Source organism: Pavona decussata, unplaced genomic scaffold, assembly GCF_977016875.1.
Source record: "Pavona decussata unplaced genomic scaffold, jaPavDecu1.1 SCAFFOLD_9, whole genome shotgun sequence".
Classification (NCBI taxonomy): domain Eukaryota; kingdom Metazoa; phylum Cnidaria; class Anthozoa; order Scleractinia; family Agariciidae; genus Pavona; species Pavona decussata.
Window position 1 is genome coordinate 1667501 of NW_028145432.1, and position 15950 is coordinate 1683450.

A 15950-nucleotide genomic window follows, 5' to 3' on the forward strand; every position below is an offset into this window, starting at 1 on the left:
CAATGCAATTCAATGGAATCACCTTAAACTGCTTGAGTATGTCCACAGCGAAATCCCTGTGGACCCGCTCGAACCTCTACAGTGGTGGGATGCTAGTGGGCAGAGGCGAATCGCGCTGGCATTTAACGGTTAACTTCGTTGCCATTTAGAAATGAAAATCTACAAATGAGAACGGCCGAGACCAAGTTTTATGAGCCTGCGAGACTGAGCACCCCCCCCGCCATAAACTCTTCTTTTCACGAAACCTCTGGTCAGGCAAACCTAGTTTAGGTCATTGTTATCTAAGGCCTTCCTATAGAAACAAACCGCCAACGAACACATTAAACAGCCGCATACAAGAACACAGAGCCCCTAAAGTAGCATTTAAATAGCCCCCTCCCCCCCCCCCCCAAAAAAAAAAATTCACCTCGATCTCTAGATCTAGATGGCCTTAAGGGCTCTTAGCGGAATTTTTGTTAAATAAGGTTTGATCCCAGTGTTTTGTTTAAACGAAATCATCATAAAGACCCTAAATAGCTTGGCCGGGAATTAAACCATGGATATTGCCTCAGTCCTTATTTTTTTCTGGCCACGGCCCTGATCTTGCCAGAGATTTATGCTGTGCAATAAAGGCAATGTAATGTTACACATTACATTTGATACCATGTACCTTGTGGAAGGTCGCTTCTACACAAACTTGGCCTGAAGAAAATTTTTGCTGCTACCAATTCATAGACTAATGTAATTTTTCGAATTCGTATTGTATTTTTTCCTGGTGCTTTTTCATTTTACGCCATTAGGAAAAGTCTGTTTCTCTCCCAAAACATTTTTCATCTGTCCATTGATATTAACTTCACTTTCATAAAGTCAGTTTCAACATGAAGAAGACGAAACAACAACAGACACCGAAATACAGAGCAATTGTGAAACCTTTTACTTTATTTGTTTACAACGTTGAAAACAAATAATATGTATAAGCTAAATGATTTACAGAGTAATACCTTAATTGTGTACAGGAAAATGTCCTGGCAATGTAATACTTTACCCCCAGCTTACAACAAACTGTTTAAGATCTTTCTTAATGAAAGAATGTGATGGTTCAATTTTATCCTATTTTGTCTTCTGTTGTTTGACAAACCCCAATAAGGAAACAGCCAACGATAAAATTAAACAACATACACGTAAATGTATATTACATACTGGAGCTTATTATTTTACTGACTATTCTTTGTTCAAAATCATCAGACCATAGTGCAGATAATGCACTACATGTGCATTGGAGACCTACACATACTAGCCAACCGATTTTGCTTTGTTTTCAGTTTTTGGTGTTGTCTTACTCTGTCTTACTATTGACCAAAAACTTTTCTCTGATCAATAACTGATCAAAACACTAAGAAAAAAGTTAAAGGAGTTTTTAATATTACTTTGAAAAGCTGTAAATTATATCAGAAGCAAAGAAAACCCAGAAATAATGGTCCAGTTTTGTTTAAAATGATTTTACTAATTTAGGAAAATTATAAATACAGGTGTAAGCCTCTTGGGGTGAAGATGGCAAGTGGTCATTTGTCCAACGGAACAATTCCAACTTGAAAAAATTGGAATTTTCCTGTACTGGGTAAAGATAGCCAAAAACAGATCAGGGACATCTTCCCCTTTTGAGAAAATAGCTTAGCTGATATCTTGAACAAGGGGAATTTTGGTTTTAAGCAATAATACTTAGGGATCCTTTGTTCTTATTTGAGCTCAAGAATGTAACAATCACCATAGCATAGCCCGTTTAAACTCAATAGGTCTTCTGCTGCAACACAAACTTAATGAAACAATCTAGGAAGTGGACTGGTTAATAATTTAGTGTGTCCATGTAGTGTCAATGAACAGCAAGCATACCTTTGTGCAATTTGTTGCACAGGCATAAAAAGAGCAGGTCCACAGGGTTCATATTCATCAAGCTTCCAAATCTGGACAGGCTTTCCAAGGTAATCTTGGTCTTCATCAGCTTTATTCCACCAAACAACAGCAAACACACGCTGAACAAATTTTTCATTGATCTTTACACTGTGCAAAATATAGAAGGTTACTATGCCCGGTCTTCTAGCTGTAGAAATATCAATCAAGCCATCAGAGGCAGCCCAAGAAGCCATTATTCGAGCTGAGCGCAGATTACGACAGTCCATCTTTGAACCAAATTTTTCAGTGCCAGGCATGATGTTTGAATGCTTTCTAGCAAACCTGGACAAAAAGGGCAATTCAATTGTTTCATGAGGATACAACGTTTTGTAGCAGTGAAGAAGTACCCTTAGCTCATCAAGATCCAATGCAAAGTGCTTGAAAAGGCCCTTAAATCGGTGTAAAGCGGGGTTTAAACTAACTTTAAGCTACGTTTAGTATCTGCCTAAACTTGACATGTAAGGAGATTTACGCCAACGTAAAGTTCACTTAAAAGTTTTGGTCTCTTTAGGCAAGCTTTAAACGTGAGTATAAAGCTGGTGTAAAGGTCAGCTTTAAAAAAAGTAAAGACAGCATAAAGCTGCTTAAAGGTGAATTTAAAGCAGCTTTTCCCTAGCTTTAACTAGAAGTAAATTTCTTTTTCATGCTGTGTTAGCGGTCAACCTGTTTTTAAGCCGTCACTTAGCCATTCCCCAAGGGTGACCGCTTAATACAGGTTCGACTGTTCTTAGGAAAACACCAGAGAGGTCATTTGCGAAACCCTAAATATAGAATTTCCAGGGGTAGCATGTACCCAGGCATCCATGGCGGCTCATTCACCACTCAAAATACTCTAATCATGCGTGCAACTTGAAATACGCTTGCTGCGCCCTTGGATAATTGTATTTTTGGCGATGGACCAGTTTAGTAGCATACCTGCTGCTTTGACCTTCTTTCATGTGGCGGATATTGCTTGTGGAATTTTCTAAATTGTAAACGAATTCACTGCAAAATTGTAACGTGATCAATAGAGTACACTGACCTTCTCGATAGATTGAATTTTTTCTGAGTAGGTGTCAATGATTGTTTGTTTAGGGAATAGTTTAAATTCGAAAACTGGTAGATTAGGTCTGTTGCCGAGGTTTAATTCTGTTTAACGAAAACAAGAGATTACTTTTGCATGTAAAAATATGCTTTTGCTCGCTCTACCGTAATTAATTGATCGATTTGAAAATACAGCAGATGATAGTCCTGTATGTCTGTATTGTTACAATCGTGACCAGCACTGTTGCAAGTTTTTGACAAGAGTTAACTTAGACTCTCATTGGACAATATGCTTCAAGATGTGAGGGATTCATATTGATTCAAATAAAGAAATCAGTCTGGAAAAGCACTGGTATTTTGCTGACTATGAGCGCAGCTCATGCAAACACATTTAAATGGCTCAGGTTACAGTTTGCTGATTTTGGGAGACCATTTACTGAGCTTAAAAAAAATCTTTTAAAATTTTCGGAAAGGAACGCCGCACGTCTGAGAAAACAAGTTTTGAAATTGCCTCACATTTAACCAAAGACATTTTTGCAATCGCAAGGAAATTGCAAAATTCTATAAAAAACTAAGTTTTATTTTAAGTTGGGATATTTTCTTTTAACAACGTAATTTAAATGGTAAACAGCACAAGTAATCGATATGAGTCCTCAGAAATGACGCAAAATAAATTTTATTGAGCTTCAAACTTTGCACATATTTCGCATGACGACAGGGTTGGTGAGAGCCAAAACAAGGGGAGTGGTCACACTATCAAAGGCAACAACACAAGAATTGCTTGATATCATCATTCCTTATCATTTCAGACAGACATTAAGAGCGGCTGCCTATAAGGATCGAGAATTCGCCGTCAACGACCAATTTGGCAAATCGCTCATATTCCGTCCAAAAATACCCTTTGGTGAACTATTTTCAAAAATCATATTTAAAAGTTCCAGCGACTTTTTAATTTTGAGAGATTTGCAAAAAATTTGAAAATGCGGTCAAAGTGTGGTTTTTCGGCCGACTGAAGGTTCAAAATAAGGTGCGAGGACGAAGCACTATGAACAACTATCCTTGTTTATTGTCCACTACTAAACTGTTTATTTTGACTTGTCAAAAGGTTTAATTAAGATTGTAAAGTACCAGCTGTCAATTTGATATCTGTTACCTGGCGCGTGAATCAGTCTTTGTCTATTGTACCTTTAATTCTGCAAACTTTGTACTAAGCTATCATTCTGTAATCGAGCGAGCAGTCTCTAGTCTCTAGTCTGTCTTTTTTTGCTGCAAGCACATCATGAGTACACGCTCACGAAAATCCAAGATGCCCATATCTGACAATTACATCACAGGCCCAGCTCTCGAAAATCTGTCGGGCTACCTCGAGAACCCTTTTCCATCTCTCCCTCGTGCAACACCTGATCAACAAGAATCCCAAAGGATGAAGTCAAAGAAAAGCACGCAACAAGAGATCACGACCTCCGCAGAACATCAACTTTTGTCCTTAGATAAGCAGATCCAACTGGAGCAATTAAAGGAGGGCAATCTACAGTTGCAGTTGGACATTACGAGGGCGCAGTTAGAGCTGGCAAAGCTAAGCCCAAACGTTACACCCTCACAAGCTATCAGTTCGATTAAACCAGAAGCACCGTCACCTCTTGACAATATTCTTGCCTCCACACCATTTAGACCACCAACCCAAGAAGTACTGGTAGAGGGTGGAAGTGTTCCAACTCTCAAAGACTTGTGGGCCAGAGACAAAAAAGAGCGCAAACATCCTTCCCTCTTGCCTAATGATTACCTTTTCTCTGCAAAAGGTAAGATAGATTACAACAAACTCGAGATTTCGGAGTTTGTGGGTGGCTTTCTTGAATTCTTAAATAGTCAGCCAGAGTCCACGCAACAGCGCTATTTAGCGTATCTTAAACTGCTCATGGAGCGTGCTGCCACATATCCTTGGAACATCATACGGAATTTCCACTTTTCCATCAATACAGCGGTTGAAGCCGGGCGTTTGCCTCTCCAACATTTTGACCAGATAAAGGATAGGGCACAAACTTTCTTCACCCACGCCGATTTGCCTCCAGCACCGACCACTCCTCGTATTGTACCCGGGATAGATCGCCTGGTGGACTTTGTCAACACGGAATGCAGTGGTTGTCATGTATTTAAAAAAGACCTGAGTCGTGCCTATATCGCCAGATTCCTGTAGATCCTGGCGATTACCATCTTCTGGGTTTCCAGGTTGATGGGAACTTTTATTTTCATTCAGCCTTTCCGTTTGCCCTTCGATCAGCCACTTTAGCTTGCCAACGCACCACACGAAGTGTTGTGCATATTCTTAACCTTATGGAAATTTTGTTGGACGTATATATCGACGATTTCTACGGAGCGTGCAAACCCAGTCATTCTCACTCTGCTTTTCGAAGGATGAACACTTTATTCGACGAGTTGGGTTTGTTAGCATCGGCTGCCAAAGATGTACCCCCGTGTCATCGCTCGGTGTGTTTAGGGGTTGAAATTGACACCTCTGCAATGACTCTGACCGTCCCTAAATTTCGCCTTGACGAACTTAATGTCAAATTACAACAGTGGCTAGAGAAATCTACCTACACAAAGCATGCCTTACAATCTTTGCTGGGAAAATTGTCATAAGTTTCTGCTTGCGTCCGCCCGGGTCGCGTTTACATGTGTCATTTGCTCAATGCCTTACGTGATCTACATTCTCGAAGTTCTGCGAGGCAGATTACTGACGACATGCGTGCCGATATTGCGTGGTGGATTTATCTTTTGCAGCATTACAATGGCGTGTCTGTCTTCCCATCCAATGTCACGATCGCAAATCCTAATCTTTTTGCCTGCGATGCCTGTCTGTCAGGTTGTGGCGCGGCATGTTTCGGCGAGTACTTTAAGCGCAGCTTTCCTCCTGCCATTTTGGCTTTAACATTGCACATCAATGTATTGAAACTTTTGACTGTTGTTGTGACGGTCAAACTCTGGGCCACACATCTTCAAGGTCTAAACGTTGAACTTTACTCTGACAACACCGCATGCATCGCTGCAATTAACAACAAGTCATCGTCAAATGTTCACATGCAGTGTTGTTTACGCAAACTCTGGCTGATCCTTTCTGTTCATAATATTTCTTTAGTTGTTCATCACGTACCAAGCAAAGAGAACTCTATTGCTGATTCGCTCAGCCGCTACAACTCGGATTTTTCTGCTAGACAATTTGTTGACAATTATGCAGCCACCCATGAACTCGTAGAGGTCTCTCTTCAAGACACTTTATTCAGTTTTTTCTTTCTTTAATGCATTTTTTTTCTTTTTCTTTTCTTTTGCAGATCGTTCTCAAACGTTAGTTGATTACGCATATCATGTCCAGCGATTTGCCTTTCAAGAATCGACGAAACGCAACATGCGCAGCCACTTGCAAGCTTATAACTTTTTGCGCTCATTATCAGTTTAGTCCTTTTCCTGTATCCAAACACGTATTCTTAGCTTATCTAGTTTTTCTTTCCCAATCATTAGCGTCGTATCAGTCACTCCTCAATTATACAAATATTCTGAAGCACATCAACAGCGCGTTAGGCGCCGATCTGTCTTTCATGTCCGATTACGACTGTCCTCTGACACAGCGAGGATTAAGGCGCATGATGGGTGATCGTATTTCTCACACATTTCCTATCACGGCAGACATTTTATTACGTATTTTTCAGTCATTTCAGCCACGCAATGTTTTTCATGTCTGCATGCGTGCCGCCTTTCTGGTCGCATTTTTCTCCTTTCTTAGAATCTCCAATTTGGTTCCGTACACTTTGTCTGAAGTCCATTCTAGCACCAGTTTCTTCCTTCATCGTAGGGATATTAGTTTCACCGCCTCTGGTGCTTATCTTCACGTTTTTAAGACAGAGACCATTCAGTTCAAGCAAAGGATCCTGGAGATACCACTTCCAGTTATCCCCAATTCCATTTTGTGTCCGGTAAACACGCTCACAACTTATTTCAGGTTGGTCCCTGCGTCTTACGATTCTCTGGTTTTCTTAGCACCACACGGTTCTGGTTTCACTCCCGTTTTAGCCCGGCATTTCAGTTTGTTTCTCAAGCGTTGTGTTTCATCTATTGGCGAGGATCCCTCGCATTTTTCTTTACGCAAATAGTATTAATTTGTTTGTTTTGACTTGTCAAAAGGTTTAATTAAGATTGTAAAGTATCAGCTGTCAATTTGATATCTGCTACCTGGCGCGTGAATCAGTCTTTGTCTATTGTACCTTTAATTCTGCGAACTTTGTACTAAGCTATCATTCTGTAATCGAGCGAGCAGTCTCTACCCCCCCCCCCCCATCCCTCGGGAGGTTTTAATTTCTGGTTGGCTCGTTTTCTCTTGGTTAATAAAGATCCAGAAACTTTTGCCCCATCTCACTCTCAAGTCCTGTCTTTAGTTGTTAGTATTAATTATTTTCAAATCTATTTATTTTGTGATTCTAGCGGACAATTTAAAACCACCTTTGTAAAGCGCTAGAAATAGCCGCGAAATATGGGTAATATTTAACGGCACTAAAGTGTTTCTGGTACCTCAGTTTTTGATAATTTTATTTTAGAGCCTTTACATGTAGTTATTAAACATTCACCATGCCAAGTTTCAAGCTCGGACTTGCAACGCTTTCCTCTGAGAAAATTGGAGAACGTTTGCAATGTGGTCAGCTCAAATAACACAAGATTTATCGACAAAATGGAAGCTAATTAACTCCAATTAGGCCTACTTCCAAAAATAAACTTCAGTCTTGTTAATTTATAACTCGACCTTTAAAAAATTCCTTATCGTATAAAATAAACATACCCTGAGGGTTTTTGTTACACTGGAAAAGCAAATTGGAGCTGGAAATCCCCCCATTTTCACCACCATTAGTATTCAGGTATTCTTCTTGTCGACTCCCTAATTACAACCTTTTGTGAACAAGTCATTGCTTACGTTTCAAAGGCACAAAATGCCGTGAGTTGTTAACGATTTTAAACTTTTAAACAAATATCTTTATTGGTTAGGACACAAAGAATTGCTAAACATTAGGCTATACAGTGTATTTTTGTTGGCTGAGCTGAAAATACCTGTTCCATTACAAGCGCTTGAAACTGCACGCGTGTAATTTGAAACGTACTATGAATTTCACATAAACAAACAATTTGCCGATTCCTCAAGGGGTCAGGATGTCAATAGATTTATTCATGGAGAAATATCTACAGGGAAAAAGAAACGCCAGTTTTATGATATATGTAGGCATTTCAAAGATGACAAATTTCGTCTACGAGTGGAAAGCAAACAAATACACAGCACTGTTTATAGGTTACTATTGTTGTTTGAAGGAGTTAAATAAAACATACCCGTTCTGGTCTTCCACCTTTAATAAATGCCATACGTCTGCTTCACCAGAGAGGTTATTACTTGAATCCATTTTCTCGTAGCACACGCATTCATTACCATTGAGTATCCGTACAAAGATAGTAAAGATTTTTCGAAACTCTTGTAACGTGTCACGCAACCCCAAGTCCAACCAGAACCTATCTATACCATAAACAGTTTCAGGATTCGCAAACTAAACTGAGTAGCTGCAGATATGACCTAAACTACGTTTCCCACAATTGACAAAAACTGAACATCAAAAATTACTGGTACATCTCCTTATCAATTCATCTTGAACATTCCAGAACAGTTACATCATTGTCCAAACACTCTAGATTACTTTTTAGAATCTAAACGTCTGTAATTTCCCATAATAGCAATCAATGATGTAGTGTTACTAAAAACAGGTTTCCAGAACACTATGGGATGCCTATATATATGGGTTAAATTGCATCCACGTTTTCAATCAGTTTTTTCGAAGAAATCAACCGCCGAGGCACACAAATATTCCACAGGGCATTCATTATTCCTCGGCGTCTCAGCTTTAAAGTAAGGTGGTGTGAGTAATGGCTCTTTGCAGCTATAGTACGCTACTTAGTCAGACTACTCCTTGCGGGCAATCTAGTGATTATCCTTGTCATTTTGATTGTGTTGCTCTCAAGGATTGCAAGAAAGACATCACAGGGCACTTAGCGGGTCATAAACTGACTACCGATGAGGGCATAGGAACTGAAATGAAGTTGCTTTTAGCTAGAGCTTGTAAGTACTTTTGTAATAGCACAAACATAAATGTTCCTGTGTTTTTGCCAACTTATTTCGAGTTAGAGATAATTATTCTAAGTTATCAAAAAATGTTTTCAGGTATTTTCACAGTGGAAGAAAGCCATCATACCTTAAACATTTGCCCACGCCATAGGGCCGACTTTGGTATCCGTTGGAGGACAAGGAAAACCCTCTGCACAGTTCCTAGGAAATTAGCGGTTCATAAATGCCCAAGTGCCAAAGAGAGCTGCCGGGCGAATAGCCAGCAGTCCAAGAACATTTTTAAAAACACAGGCATACTTATTCCCGTTGGATCACGTAAGTTAATAATTTTTTAGTGTCAAAGAATCACACAGACTACGAACACTGTCCCTTATTTTTCTAGTAAAACGAGTGAAACATGAGAGTGCGCATATTTCGCTCGCTTTTTATGGATCAGAACAATATTCTCGTTAAGAAAAATAACAGATTTATACTCGCAGTCTACAATAACTGACCGCAACCGAAATATTTTAAAGGGATGTGGACTAGTCAGTAGAAAAGTATGGTCCCGTTTTATTTATATCTGTGAAGGGCGTATGCTGCACATGCGCCTTACTAATTGTCTTCTAACGAATTTTTCTGAATATACCTCTGGTTTTCATGTGTTTATTGGAGCGAAGACTCAATTGTTTTTTAGATGTATTTTTCCGTCTCTCCATTTGACATTATAGTTAATTAACATATTTGTCAAAATTTAATGTGCATTGCCGTTTTTAGCAATTTGCAGACAGTGCAACGCGTCTTTGAGTAGAAAAAACTTATGGGATCAAACACTGGAATCTGCTGATAATCAGGTTGAGGCCCCCACCCTGGAGACCCCACTGGAAAAAGAGCCACCTGAGCCACTTATTGGGGTAAGTGACAAAAACTCTGAACTCTGTAGCCACCTCATTTTTCAAGTAGAGCATGCGCAAACACCAAAAGTGTCAGAGGCCATTCCTTCAATCGTTCAAAAAAGCGTGTGGGAAATCACTAACCATTGCCTCAGCTTTGGCAATCATCCGAGTTAGCTTAGGGACGTCGAAAGAACAACCAGGATGTCTGGTGCTAGTACTAGAAAAGAAAGGTCATCAACATGTTGGCGCATTGTGCAAACAGCCCGCAAAAATATAAGTTTAACTGTTGTATGGTACGAGACTCCTTTCTGCGCCACAAACAGGGCGCTGTTGACCGCTTTTCTTTTACAGAACAGGTTATTAATAAACAAAAACAACGATAATTAATTAATATCTCAATTTTTATAGGTAAAGGTGAAAACGGTCCGTTCAAATGAAACAAGTGACAGCGACATCTCAACCGACGCCCTCACAAATGAACTAAAGACTCTTGAAATATCGTCAAGTCGGTGTGATGACGAGGCGTTTCTTAGTCCGACCTCTGGAGGCCTTGTTTCCAGTACGAGCGACGAGGGCATAGCCACCAAACCAGCTACGTCTGAACCTCGCAAAAGATTAAATAAATATCTTATCTTCAAGGAATCGCACCAATTACTCAGCCCTGGTTGGAATGGAATAAGGCCATTGACAGTACCAAGCTACGATACACCAAACGATCAGTAGATATCATTTCTTCAGTCCTTAACACTCTCAGTCCGAATGACGCAGGTTCTCTTTGGAAAGCAATAGTGTCGTCTCCGGACATGAAAAAAGCTCTTGAACTTGACGAATTACCACAGATCGCTAAGGATTATCTCCAGGCCCTAGCAGAGGCATATGACAAAGCTTACGGTTGGGAGACGAGAAGACAGATTTTTTCTATCATGTCAGGTGTTGCCAGCTATAAGGACATCTCAAGCTTTATTCAAGGCTTGACTAGGTATTGCTGTACCTTGGCCAATTTGCATCGCCTGCAGCATGGGCCTGGCGCCCCCCTAACGCATCAATCATCGCCACGGATAAGGGTTGATCAACGCCAACTTGACCATTTCCTGTCATTTATAACAAGCCCGCATTTAGTACAAGACCTACCGTTCAGGCAAAAAACACTGAAACTCTCATCTGGCCAGCTGATTGAGATACCGAACGTCATCCGAACAGTGATACCCCGGAGAATTGCCCGCCAGTATACCCATTACTGCCAAGAGATGGGCTTTAATCCATTCAGTGAACGCACCATGTTGTGTGTATTGGCGGAATGCAAGGTGTCTGTGCGCACGTCTCTTCAAGGGCTTGATTACTTTGCGGCAGATGGTGCGTGTGCATTCGAAGATCTCGAAAGTCTAGTCCGCCAACTGGGTGAGCTCAGTCTAGGGAAGGAGTGGGAAGTGCAGCACGTGGAATTGCTAAAAGCTGCCAAATTATACCTTAAGGGAGATTTCAAGGTAATGATTTTAGCGACAAACAGGTAGAAAGGCAGATGAATTTTAATAGAAGGTTTAACAGACTAGAAAAAATAATATTTTTAATGAAAGCCAAGTCGTGGCAAAAACAGGCACAAAATGTCTTTGTAGGAGCCGGTGGCCAAGTCCCTTATAGATATTTACACATCACTTTTTTTCTGATGATAATCTTCGGAACATTAAAGGCCTACCTCTGACACCTAGCTTTTTAATCTCCTGTTATTATGTTAGTAATGTCGTGGTTTCATAACCAACCGTTTTTCACAGACTAAGATAAATAGGACTTCTCTCCTTTTTTCCTCTTAGGTCCATGTGAGTACTTCATCTCAAGTAGCAAGTCACTGCGGTGTATTTGCCTTAAGTGACAGCATCGATCTTAGACTAAAACAGCAGTGCAACCACAGTCACGATGAATTATGTGAGCAATGCGAAAGCCTGCACACAACTTTGCACAACATCTCGGCAGAAAGACGAGGCCTTGTACCTTACGAGCTCTGTCTTGCGATTCAATCTTGGAAATGCCATTTGCTGAGGTCGACCCACCAAGATCAGGCCCGCTTGGATGTCATCGATGCTCTTGATTCGGAAACAGTTTTTGTTGTGAATGACTGGGCCATGAAATTTTTGCCTCAGCGATACAGGGAGTCACAAACTGATTGGTTTGGCAAACGTGGCATATCATGGCACATATCGGTTGTGTACCGACAGCTGGAGAGGGAACTACAATGGCAAGGTTTTATACACGTAATCCAGTCCTGCAGTCAGGGAAGCATTGCAGTGGTAACGATCATGCACCATGTACTGAGAACATTGAAGTGCAAGCATCCCAAAATAAACAAAACCTACTTCCGTCTAGACAACGCGGGCTGCTATCACTTTTCCCGCACGATACTGGCATTCTTAGAAATATCCAGAACTGGAGTGAAAGTGGTCTGTGTTGATTAAGCGATCCTCAAGGTGGGAAAGGGGCTGCAGATCGACTGGTAGCCAGCTGCACCGCCACTGACCTGAAAAAGGCAGTGCTATCACACAGGGGACTAGATGGAGTACGAGTGGTTTCTCTCGATTAATTTATCAAAACTCCAGACAAATCTCAAACCATCTCAGGGGTTACTAAGCTCAATAATTTTGAGTTTAGTTCAGCAGGATCAGTAACCTGCTGGCACGCGTATGGTATTGGCAGCGGGAAAACAATCAAGCCGGAAAAGCCCACATCTGGTAAGTACAAAAATTGGAAGTTGGAACTTCACATCAATTTGAAATTATTTCACATAACCTGTTTTGCTTAATTTAGTTTAAGTTATACAACCCGCCTCGATTAGCTTTACTATATGCAGGTTGTACATTTTTCTAACTTGTTAAATTTTAAATTATTGAAATAAAAATGAGAAAAAAAATGAGATTCTGGTTTAAATATTACTCATTGTATTAAACTTTGTCCCGTGGAATGGTTATCCTGTTATTGCTGCCGTTTAGTTTTTTGGTTTTGTTTTTGAATCGCAGGTGACCACAGAATCCAAGTTTATTTGTTTTGAAATGTTAATCATAGGGGAGCTGAGATGGCTTGCCCGAGTTCGATTACTTGGAGTTGGTTCTCGCCCTTGTTCCAAGAAGCTGAGACTTTTCTCTGGGTACTCCGGTATTCCGCTATTAATTTTCAAATTCCAATTTGATCGGGAGAGTGTCCCCATACTGTAAAACGCATTTGGTTGTCTCGTCATGGAATAGGCCATTTCCGAGCTGCTGTGAACCTCACTATGAAAGCGAGGCTAAGTGCAAAACATATTTTTGTTTGCATATGAATGAAAACTAATTTTCATAACAAAAACTTTGCACTTAGCCTCGCTTTCATGATGAGGTTTAAAGCAACTCGGAAATGGTCTATTATATATGTGCTAAATTGTTTCCTGTCAAATTGTTGCAAAAAAACCTTTTTTATTCCTTGCAAAAGTACTGGATTTTATTTACTTGAGGAATCATTTTCTCCGGGGGACTTCAAGGCTTTTAGTAATAAGGCAACAAAACCTGCAGCTGGAACGACAGCCCCAGTGGTAGAAGAGGAACTGGTAGTACCTAATGTTCCAGTGGATAGCGACCACGAGGAAGGAGTGTATTCTTGTCCCTAAGAGGGCTGCATTCGAGTATTTCAAAGATTTTCTGCGTTAGAGAAGCACTTGTCCCTAGAGAAATGATCTAAGTTGCTGGAGAGACATTCGCTTATGGATTTAGCTAAAATGGGTTACAAGTCCTACTTAGAGGAGGGCGTTGGTACGTTGCCATCACTCAGAGAGTCAACGTGTCAACAAGAGATCCCTGAGTTACCATGTAAGGAGGGATGGGGTCTAAAGGCAGCCAAGAAGTTTTATCGCTTCAATGACAAGCAGAAAGCATACCTTTTGGCTAAATTCCGTATTGGTCAAACAACAGGCCATAAGCTCGACGCTGAGGTAGTTGCGCGTGAAATGAGACGAGCTTGCGGCACTGATGCTGCAAGTCTTTTTCAAGCGTCGGAATTTCTCACTGCCTCACAAGTTGCATCCTTTTTTTTCTCGCCAAAGTGCTGCAGTTCGTCAAAGGGATTCTGATGAGATGGATGTCCTGGCGTCCCAAGAAGAGACTAACTTTAGTGAAGCAAAGGAAGCTGTAGAAGCAGTCCAACTCCGCCATCCTCTTGTGTATGATCAGTATGACTTATGTGCAATGGCAATTGATGATAAGTTGAGGCTTCTCAAGCTACCAATGCTGGAGCGTGTGTGTGAAGATCTGGGCCTAGATATTCCTCTCCAACCCGTCCGCAAAAAGGCCCCTTACCTAGCTCTCCTGGAGGGCATTACTTCCAAGTGCACGTGCCGGAAGTAAGAACTGTAAACATTCTGTTTTATCAGGAGATATATTAAGCAAAACTCTGACGTATGGATATAGGGATGGGCATTATATTTTTTCAGAGTTTCGGGAGGACTATCATTTTCTTAAAAAAAAGCGAAACCTCTACACCCGCAATTTATGTTGAGAAACAAATGGTACATCAATTTAAAAAGATTTCTACGTAGGTGTCAGTTTGGGAGAAAAATTCTTACACAAAAAATTATCTACCTTCCTTCCTTGCCCACTCAGAAATATAAATTCCAGTTTCGCCCACAAAAAGTTTTTTTGTACAGTGTTACAGTGAGTTATAGCTTTTTCTGCACGCCTAATTTTCACCTACTTTTGTTTTATTTGTGTATGCTACATCTTTCATACCTTTCGCCCCCACACCTTTATAGATCATTATGTAAGTGAATAGCCTTTCTCTCACTCCTTTTACCCTTTTTTAAGCCAGTTTTCTTTGCATAACTTTTAAGTGTGCGCATCATTTTCAGTATTGTTTAGTTGTGTCTCGCCGTTCTTGCCGTCCTGGTTAATTTTCTGTAAAATCACCGATAAGGTACGTTCTTGTGTTAGTCGTTCGTTTTCTTTTGTTTCTCAGTTGCTTATTCCATGTCGTTACTTGTAGTATTATTTTTAACATCTTTTATTTAATCTTTGTATTTCAAGAACCGTTCTGGTAAGGATTTGTTTGCAATGGTGAAGATATCAAATAAAGTGATAAAGTAGAGAGCTGAGTGTAATTAGCAGCGGCTACATACAGTATTTTGGTTCTTACTAAGGTTGAACTAGTTAACTAAATAAGTATGGTTTAGATAATGTCGGTACCTAACCCGATCGCTTGGTGTTGCGTGACATAGAGAGATTAGAATTTTGATCACGGCAAACAGCAAGAGGCAGAAATGACCACGTGACTATGTTTATCCTTCATTTTCCCACTCTCGATTTCTCAGAAAAATTGAGTAGTTTGTATTAGCATCAAAGGCCACAATTATTTTGCACTATTCTCATCTATGTACTCATTTTTTCGAGAAAACACAAACGCAAATCTCATGGTTGTATGTTTGCCGCAAACGCAATTCTAAATCTATCTATTGTTTATCGAGCAACTATTTTCAACCCGACGATAGAGAAAGCAGATGATACTGACCATGAAGAATAAAATGATGTGGATTCACTTGGCGTCTGATCAGATGCGTATGTTTATAACAGTTGTATGGTTTCAGTGGTGTGGAATCAAAAGTGGGGTCAAGGTGTTTGGTATATGTTTATTTTTTTGTGAGGACTTCAAACGATAAGCTTAATTTATGCTAACGTTTTTGCGGATCGGACAAGTTCACCTTTTGTTTCTTAATTATTTTATGGAATCTCTGTTTGTAATTGCTGTTACATTTGTCCGATCTAACTCTGTCATCTTAATTATATGAGAAAGCATTAGCAAATCTTTTACATCTTGGCATCCCAAATGAGAAGTGAACGAATCGCGTGCTTGCATTGCCACAAGGTAAGAATACCTCGTTAATTGGGTCATGGTTGCAAGCGATTTCATGTCGATCGTACAGTTTTAAAACTGTTTATTTTTACATATTATTTTATTATTCCGCCAACTTA

At 40.2% G+C, this 15950-nt stretch overlaps 3 pseudogenes across 1 annotated transcript in view; all 3 read left to right on the plus strand.

The window, feature by feature from the left end:
* LOC146488478 (uncharacterized) overlaps positions 1-15950 on the plus strand; it is a 247934-nt pseudogene that overhangs the window by 136965 nt on the left and 95019 nt on the right. The gene's annotated exons all lie outside the window — the stretch shown is intronic.
* Positions 4041-6503, plus strand: LOC146488490 (uncharacterized; annotated as a pseudogene).
* Positions 10896-14333, plus strand: LOC146488491 (uncharacterized; annotated as a pseudogene).